Here is a 10,435-nt window from a genome sequence, read left to right on the forward strand (position 1 = left end):
AAGTATCATTGTGAAAACACGCCCTAAGTCTAGCCCATTTGAATAATAATTAACCAATTTTAAAGTTATTAAAATTAAAATAATCCCGAAAAGAAATAAAAGAAAAGTTAAAATTGGCCTTATTACAACCCAAAAATAAATAATAGTTAAAGGAAATTAAACGAAACCAACACTTTATTTAAAGCCCAAGACGATCACCGTGGCCACTCTAAATCCCTCCGCCCAAGTCCCCACATCAAGGCTCACTGCAAGGTTAAGGAAAGGGGTGAGTTTGGAAACTCAGTGCAACAAGCCCTTTCGAGCCCAAAACAATAACTACTGTTGGGTCTAAGCCCAAATCCAATCTCAATCATGCATCGGGTCAGTAGCCCTTTTCATATTTCATATTTCATAATATGCGTCGAAGCCTTTTCATATTTCATATTATGGGCGAAGCCTTTTCATATTTCATATTATCGGGTCAAGCCTTTATCAGAAAAGCAGTATGGCCCTTAGGCCCATTTCAATGTCACATATAATTTCAATGAAAGAATGCAACCCATTTGGGGAGACTACTCAACCCACCATCCGCTACTCTCCACCTGCGTACCAACCAACACACCATGTGGGATTAACTCGACCCACCCCGCCAAACTCTCTATCGGCAAAGATAGTCTTTATCATATAACCGAGGCCTAGCCTCTTTTAATAATCGGGCAAAAGCCCTTTCAATAATCAGGGCATAAGCCCTTTTATAATCGGGCATAAGCCCTTTTGATAACGGGGCATAAGCCCTTTTGATAATCAGGGCATAAGCCCTTTTGATAATCGGGCATAAGCCCTTTTCACTTCCTCCAATCATATAAAACCCAACCCAATGCATTTATGATTACCTCATGTGCATATCATACATATCATGTGCATAGCATACATTTCATGTGCATATCATACATACCATATTTATCAAAATCCCATGTATTAAAATCATACATAAACCCTAGGGGTATAATGGTCATTTTTACCTTGGGGCAAAACGGTCATTTTCATATTATAAGGGTAATCTCGTAATTTTACCAAAATTAGGGTTTCCATGTTCATTAACGATTACTAACAATCCATGGGTGCAAACAAAGTGATTACGCCCATTTTTAATAAATCGAGTTATTGGGCCTAAAACCCTAATGGGCCCTACTTAGCCAATTTCGTCATCTAGGCCCATTTAGCCTATATTCCATAACGGTTTTAACGGTCTTATCATGCCATATAACGATTTCGTTTTCTACCAATTTTTACCCAAATGGGCCCGAAAGCCCAATGGGCCCCACTTGACCCTCGAGGCCCAACTTACCAAGAACGTCAAAATCACATTCTTACCGCTTCCATCGTTCTCGATCACCGCCTCATCGATTCTAACTAACTAGTGAGTGTTCGCTGTTTCAAGTCCTCGAAATGCCGAATTTTGGCATTTCGCATTTTATCGCTTTAAGCTATGAAAGGGTTCGTTACACACCTGATTTGCGATATTCCTTGACGAGATCTCCTACACGATTTCTCCTATAATCAATTGTTAAATAGATCAGCTCGCAATAATTGAACCAAATTAAGAACTTTCCAATATTAACACTTACACATTCGGCCACCATCCATAATGGCCTTAGGCACCTTACCTTTGTCGCGATTGATGACTAGGCCTAGCTACTCCAGCGATCCAAGCTACTCCAAATCGACACTACACCTTGCTGCTCCTTCAATAAATAAACCAAAAATATTAAAAGAAGACCCCATAGAGTCTATGCCCATATTCGGCCATCTCCCTAAACTTGGAGTTTCGGCTTTTGACCAAAGCTACACTAGGAATTGTTTAGAGTTTGAACACTTACCACGTCTTTCTCCTCTTGAATCCGGATGCCTAAAAGGTAAGGGAATCGAACGCCAACTATTGAGAAGGAAGAAAAGGTTGCTGGTCACAAAGAATCGGCACCCCTATCTTCATCGATTCGCTTTTTATGCACTTTGCAAAAATAGAGATAAGGGAAAACAATGGTGAATGAAAGGAAATAGTGGGCTGATTTGAAAGAAAGAAAAGGAAGAAAATTGAGTAGAAGGGAGGTAGATTCGACCGAAGAGAAAGAGAAAAAGCTACACACCAAAGAACAAAATCGGCACAACTAAGACCCTAATGCCAAATTACTAACCTAGTACCCCTCGCCGAAAATCCCTCTCCAAACTCCCTTATTCTACCAACTCTATCTCCATATCACATCCCTAAAATCTCTCCCTTATCCCTCCTTAATTTATGCATTTGACTTGATCCAACTCTCTCTTCTTACGTAATCCACTCAGTTCCAACACTTACCCTTCCCGCACAAAAATAAATACTCCTATTTGCCAACACAGGAATCGATCCTGTGTCTTCCCCAACACTTACACGCCACCTTTAAAGCTCCCTAGTGGCGCCACTTAGCCACTTTGCCGTAAGATCTTTTGTGATACACTTTACCCACAACTTAATATAAGGGCACCTAGCCAGAACCCCTAACTCCTAAGTCCAAAATTTAAAAATTCCACCGGGTTTTGGCCAACTCATGGGCCTTCCATAAGCCCATTTACACACCCAAATTATGAATTCCATCATCACCTACCAAATTTTAGAAATTTACTTAAAATATCAAGAATCGCGAAAAACCCGAAAATCAGGATGTTACAAATTAAAACCATGACAGTCCAGAACTGTAGTCACCATTGAGTCCTCCGCTGTATTGATCCATCTAGGTCTAGGGATTACTTGTGCACATTAATCAAAGAGGGGTGAGTTTTCGTAAACTCAGTGTGTAATCCCGCAAAAAACAACAAACAATTAGTAATCACAGTGCACAGTCAAACAATCTTGGGCCTAAGCCCTTTCAAGATCGATATGATTTGGGCCTTAGCCCATCTCAAGATCGTGATCACCATACAGTTTTTAGTGACAAAGTCTTACCCAACCAGCCTCTACACACCATCTCCGTCCAACCCTACACTCCATGTGGGGATTAAATCAACCCACCGATCCTTACACTCCAGATAGTACTGAATGCGACACAAAACAGTAATTTACAGCTGAGCTGCCTGTATATTAGGCTTAAAAGCCTTTCAGTACACTTCTTCCATATAATATCAACCCAACGAATGCAATGCAACATACAATGAAATGTCATGCTATCACAGGTTTGTCAGATACACATTCAGTTCAATATACATGCCTGTATGTAACATGCTCAGTACATAATTCACACAATCAATATCACACAATTAAGGGTCTAAGTAGTGCTTATCGACCCTATGAAAGGTTCACAGTCGACTAGGGCGACCCGTGCAACCTTAACAGTCATTTCAGTAAAAATGGGCTCACATACCCATGTGGCATACATGTGTGGGCCCATATGGCCCAAATTGGCCTTGGTCGTGACATCTTGGCTTTATCGATCACACGGCCATGTTAGGGCGTACGGCCTACCACATGGGCAACCACATGCCCGGGTGGCATCGACAGTGGGGTTTTCGCCTTTTGTCAAAACCTCATTTTCTGCTCAATCGAGTACATACCTGTATTATTTTTGATGCCTAATCACTCACGAGCACTCTATTACGTAAAATCGACAAATCAAAGCCCTAATTTTAGTAACATAATCGAGACTTAAACAGTATTGCAACTAAACATTCATCCATAACTATCGAAACCCTTACCTTCGATCGAAATGAGGAATCCACACACTCAACTCATCGATTGGGAATGATTTTCAGTCCCTTGATTAACTCCTAAACACCAAAAAGAAACCCTCTTAGAAAGCAACTAGAAACATTAAGACTAGAAAGAACTGAAACTTACCAATATCATGCAAAAGCTGAATTAACGAGCCACAGAAAATTTAGAAGTAGAAAGAGAATCAAATAAGTAAATTGACAGCAAAGAATGAAAGAGGCGACGACAAAAAGAAAAGTGGAAGAGAGAACGTGTGCCTTCAATCGCTGGTCAGAATGGAGACTAAAGGAAAAATCGAATAGAGAGGGAGGACAAAGAACAAAAAATTTGGCAGAGAACGGAGAAGAAGAGAAAAAGGAAAAAAAGAAAAAGTAGAAGTTGAGGAGAAGATGATCAGTTTTTTTTATAGAGAGAATTCTTAGGAAATTGTTTTACTCAAATCCCACTACCTACCCTATCTCAATCCTTTAATTTTCTCCTTCAACTCCCACTACATATCCACCACTCAGAATTCCAGTTTAGCACAACTCTGGCCAAACTTTAAGCAAAAATATTACTCCTTGCCAGCGCAGAGAATCGAGCACAAGACCTCCAACACACTAACACTCCACTTAACTACTAGACCAGCTGGCCTATTCTGATATGGTTTTATAAAAAATTAAATAAAAGCCTACTGAACAAGAGTGAGACTTAACTTATAAAAATTTCAACATTTGCCAAAGGCATGGCTTGAACTTGGGACCTATCATACACACCCAAAACACTTAAGCACTGAAGTAGACATAGATTTGTGTTAAAATTTACAAGAACAAAAGTAAGAAATTTGGGGTGTTACAATCAGATTCAAGATAAACAGTTAAGGGATGATTCTCTGGTTCTGCGTTTCCGTTAGGTATAAGATAGTAGTACATCTTATTTTAGGCTAAATAGTGATGGGGTTCCTTGTTTCTAAGGACAGGTTTATGTATCGAATGACTCTGATTTGAGATAGTCTATTCTGAGGGAAGTACATAGTAAATGCTATGCATCTGGGTGGAAATAAGATGTATCAGGATCTTTGTGAACTGTATTGGTGGACGAGTTTGAAACAAAAGGTAACAGATTTTGTATCTTGTTGTCTAATGTGCCAGCAAGTTAAGGCTGAGCATTAGTTACCTTCGAGTTTGCTTCAACCCCTTAAGATTCCCTTATGGAAATAGGAACATGTGACTATAGGCTTTGTTAGTGAGTTGCCCTCAACACCTATTAAGAAGGATTCTTTATGGGTCATCGTAGATCAGTTGACCAAGTCTTCCCACTTCATAGCTATTTAGACAGATTATTCTTTTCACAAGTTGATCAAGTTATATATTTATGAGTTTGTAAGACTTCATGGGGTTCCGGTTTTGATTGTTTCAAATAGAGATCCTCGCTTTACTTCTCAATTTTGGAGGAACCTTCATGAAGCTCGGGTTTGAGGTTAAATTTCAGTACTGCGTTCCATCCTCGGAAAAATGGTCAATTTGAGAGGGTGACTCAGATACTGGAGTATATGCTTCAGAGTTGTGCGATTGACTTTCGAGATAATTATGAGGATTTTTTGCCTTTAGTCAAGTTTACCTACAATAATAGTTTCCAGTTTAGCATTCAGATGACACCTTATGAGGCTCTGTATAGTCGTAAGTGTCATACTCTATTATGTTAGACTTAGTTGGGTGAACGATGGGTTTTGGGTCTTGAGTTGGTTTCTGAAATTGAAGACAAAGTTAGACTGATTTAGGATCATCTGAAGGCACCTTTTGATAGACAGGAGTCTTATGCAGATCTAAAAATGAGGGACATCGAGTATTCTGTTGAGGATTGTTTGTTCCTTAAGGTATCGCCAAGGAAAAAAGTTTTTCAGTTTGGACGTAAGGGCAACTTGAGCCCTAGGTTCATTGGGTCGTATTAGATTTTAAAGCCTGTGGGACTGGTTTCTTATTAGCTAGAGTTGCCTCCAGAGTTAGACCGTATCCATGATGTATTTCACGTCTACAACAAAATAGGTTTTTAGCGGCATTTTTTTTGGGCTTATAGCAGTGCTTATAAGCGCCGCTAAAACAGTTTACGGTGTTTTGATAAGCGCCACAAAAAATGCCGTTATAGATAATGTCGCTAAATTTTGCAGCGGTTAGTGGCGCTTTCCCTACAAACACCACTAAAGAACAAGACCTTTAGCGGTGCTTTCCTAAAAAAAGCCACTAAAGAACGTGACCTTTAGCGGCGCTTTCCCCAAAAACGCCGCTAAAGAATGTGACCTTTAGCGGCACTTTTCCAAAAATGCTGCTACATAACATGACCTTTAGCGGTACTCTCTCCAGAAACGCCGCTAAAGAACCTGACTTTTAACGACGCTTTCCCAAAAACGCCACTAAAAGTCATGTTCTTTAACAGCGCTTTTCCCAAAAAGCCACTAAAGGTCATGAAAAATAAAAAAAAATTAAAATATTATAAAAGCGCCACAAATCCATTCCCATACCTTTACTTGCTTAAGCAAATCCTTTAGAAATGTTGTTATCAGTACATACATCACTCCATTCTTTTGTTAAAGAATGCAACAGAAGTTGGATTCCACCAGTTTAGAAATGCATAATTTAATTTGAAGACGTATTAAAATGGAAATTCATGAACAAGAAGATCAATGTTTTTCACTATATCTCATGCAACAAGTCAAATTACCTTTGATTACATAAGATTCCTTTGAATGTTTTTTTAAAAAAAATTCAAACTAGTTCATAACAACTTGCTTAAGTTTCATGTATGAATTGCAAGATCAACACCTTATTTGAACTTACAATTCTAGGAAAGCATAAAATGCAGTTCCATGAGCATGAATTTAAAGTGGCAGAAAAATTTACTGATTATAGTGACAGTCTAACCTCCAAATATAGCTCTTGTGTGTCGCTTGATTCTGAATTCTGACTGCTCGATCCCAATAAGTTGCTGTGATGTTTCTTTCTCCTTGAATGTGAATCCTGTAAGAATGTAAGGAACTAAAACAAGTTAAATTTTAAAACACAATCATCACATGGCACATAAACTAAATTTCAGCAACTAAACAATTCAATTTGCAGCACTTTAACACTTCAATTTGCAGCACTTTTAACACTTCAATTTATAGCATTTAAACACTTCAATTTGCAGCACTTTAACATCTCAATTAACAACATTTATACTCCTCAATTACAGCGATAAAACATCTCAATTTCTAGCAACTAAACACTTCAATTTGCAGTACTTAAACACTTCAATTTACAAAAATTTAAACACTTCAATTTACAACATTCAAACACTTCAATTTGCAGCATTTTAACACTTCAATTTACAACATTTAAACACTTCAATTTGTAGCACTTTAACACTTTAATTTGCAGCACTTTAAACACTTCAATTTGCCGCACCTTAACACCTCAATTACAGCGATAAAACATCTCAATTTCCAGCAACTAAACACTTTAATTTGCAGTACTTAAACACTTCAATTTACAACATTTAATCACTTCAATTTACAACATTTAAGCACTTCAATTTGCTTCACTTTAACATCTCAATTAACAACATTTATACACCTCAATTATAGTGATAAAACATCTCAATTTCCAGCAACTATACACTTCAATTTACAACATTTAAGCACTTCAATTTACAACATTTAAACACTTCAATTTGCTTCACTTTAACATCTCAATTAAGAACATTTATACACCTCAATTATAGCGATAAAACATCTCAATTTCCAGCAACTATACACTTCAATTTGTAGTACTTAAACACTTCAATTTACAACATTTAAGCAGTTCAATTTAAAGCATTTAAACACTTCAATTTACAACATTTAAACACTTCAATTTGCAGCACTTTAACATCTCAATTAACAACATTTGAACACTTCAAGTTGTATTCACCAATATAAATTTTGTAATATTTCATTAGTTCAAAGCCATGGTCATTGGGAGAAAAATACGAATCTACCTGGACGTGTCAGTTGGGGCTATAACAATTGCAATTGCTTCCGGTAGCATAATCTTAACTCTAAATTAAAGAATGTATTAAAAGAGGGTATTGTTTTTCAAAATTACCTGAATTTTCTCAGAGTTATAACTTTTGAGCTTTTGCTAACACAACTGGAAGTCCTTACTAAATAGCTGAATGTACCTGTTTAAGAAACTTAAACAGTCAATCCTGTGAATCTAAACATTGAAATTATTAACAAATTTATTGCTAAGTACTGCAATTTTAATTCAGACAATTATACATCTTGATGCACTCTAAACGTATATAATGAAAATTGTCTATGATAATATCAGCCTTGCAAGTCAACAAGAAAGGTAACAAAAAAGTAGTTCCAAAGAAAAAAAAAGGATTATCTTAGAAAACTTCATGAATGTAAAACTCATCCATGCTACATATCAAATGAAAGGGCCTGACACAATGGTATTTTTAAGGATAAATAGGCATTAATGCTATTTTAAGGAAGATATATACTTAATTCCGGTTTATACTTAAAATGTTAATCATGCTCTCATTTTGTCTTGAAGCTTTCCACAATAGGAGCTGGTTTCATGCTTATTATAATCAGTATTTCATTTAATTGGGAGTTAAATGTATCATGGATTTATTTTTTTATATGCATAGATATTTGTATACATACGTCTAGATACAGACAAGCACTACATGCATAAATAAAGTTTGTATGTATCCATACATGTATGCTCCAATGACATACTGTAATGACCAAGTACACTGGCAAAACATGAATTAAAAATGTATCCCAATAGCAAACTAAAAAACATAACCCCAAAGGGTATCTTTTAGCTTTTCAAGAGAATCCAAAACCAAACTATAAAACATAACCCCAAAGGGTATCTTTTAAGATCTCCATTTCACATAAAAACCAAACAATTATTAGAGGAAATAAACAAGCAATTTAATGCTAAAATGAAACCCCAAAAAATAAAAACATGCCTTCTAACCATGAGTGACAGCTCTCATTCCTTTTTTCCAATTCCATGAGACATATTATAGATCCCTCGTCCCTGAAAAAAAAGAACAAGCACACAACATAAGCAATAGTTTCATTGATCTTTTTATTCAGCAAACGGGAGGCTTTAAAATTGTTTTAAGATAGTTTTATGATTACGAATGAAACTCATGATTAAAAACAAGGAACTTGAAGCAAGAGTGGCGGGAATGGCGACAAATGTGATCTTATCGTAAGGACCTTTCAAGTAAGTGTGTTTGTGGATGCTTAGAAAATATTTCTAATACTCGATAAGCTTTTCCCTAAGTCTGAATGTTGCCTCCGACATCCTGTTATCACAAAGTTAAACATTCGTTATACATCAAATAAGAGAATAAGATTTTTCCAAAACTCCCTAAACCTCAATCCAACTTATTCTTATTTCCCAAATCGACACATCCATGCATAGTATCTATCTTTATCTATTTTAACCAATAAAACAATTGAATTTACATTAACAAGCAGATATTGATAGTACTCACATCAACAAAATGCAAGAAAACATCTTTCCCCTATTTTACAAAAGCTACATTAAACAAGGGCAGACAATACACTATAGCAAGGTTTTCATATGTGCATACATTCTAACTTGAATAAACTTAAAAACCTCTTTGATACTCGGTAACAAACCTCATTGTATCAGTGCCCTTTTTGCTAAAGAAATGCAATAAGAACAAACAAAATGGGGATCAATAAACCCAGTTCAAACTCAATTTACAGTCCACCAGGGGGAGAATTTTATGAATATTTGGCTAGAACAAGGATTATTTGGTTTCAATTACTCATAGACTTACAATCTTAAACAATTAATTTACACTATTTTGAACAAAAAGAAAAAAAGAAAAGAAGCTAGGTTGATTGCTTTGTTATCGAATCAATACCTTCACAATCCACAAATACCATAGATCAAATCCAATTCTAATTACCCAAAATTAGGAAAATCATTTCTAGTAAATCAAATCAGCAGATTCAAAGATAATAAAACTAAAAAAAAAAAATCAATTACTCAAAATTGAATTAAAACACATTTCAATATCGGATTCATAAGAGGAAAAAGAAAAGAATACATGAGAGAAAACCAAGCTTGATTCTTCCTCTTGTTTCTTAGATTAGGAAAAAAAACCCTAGAATTTCTAGACGACTTTTGTAATCTAATAGATGTTGTAGATCAATGAAAAGGGTTTTGTAAATTTTCAGCTGAAATGTGATTCAATGTGTGAGAAATGAAATGATATAAAAGGAAACAATGAGAAAGAGGGAGAGAGAAGAAGAGTCAAAGCTCTCTCCTTGCGAAGACTTCCTCTTTATCTCTCTGCAACCTCTCTCCTTGTGAGCTCACAAGCAGGTACAATCTGCAAAGAGATGTTTTAAATAATATCAATCGCCGAGGGCTCGTTACAAATCCCTTCCGTTTGGGTCAAGCAACTCTATCGATTAGCTGCGGCAGTTGGGCTGCGATTTTGATTTGGAAAAAAAATTAGGGATTTGGGGAAATTTTAGGTATTTGGGGGAATTTTTTAGGAGAAAAAAATTAGCTGTTTCGGGTATATGGCTTTATAAAATTTAGTGGAGCAAAACGACGTAGTTTTGTTTAAAACAAAATGACCGTTTGTGGTGTTTTCTTCTAAGCGCCACTAAAACTCAATCTTTTGCGGCGTTGCTAATGCCACTAAAAA

At 36.2% G+C, this 10,435-nt stretch overlaps 1 pseudogene; it reads right to left on the reverse strand.

The window, feature by feature from the left end:
* Nucleotides 1-8,717: 8,717 nt before the first annotated feature.
* On the reverse strand, nucleotides 8,718-9,048 carry LOC108451909 (uncharacterized; annotated as a pseudogene).
* Nucleotides 9,049-10,435: the final 1,387 nt, after the last annotated feature.

Source organism: Gossypium arboreum, chromosome 5, assembly GCF_025698485.1.
Source record: "Gossypium arboreum isolate Shixiya-1 chromosome 5, ASM2569848v2, whole genome shotgun sequence".
NCBI classification, from domain to species: domain Eukaryota; kingdom Viridiplantae; phylum Streptophyta; class Magnoliopsida; order Malvales; family Malvaceae; genus Gossypium; species Gossypium arboreum.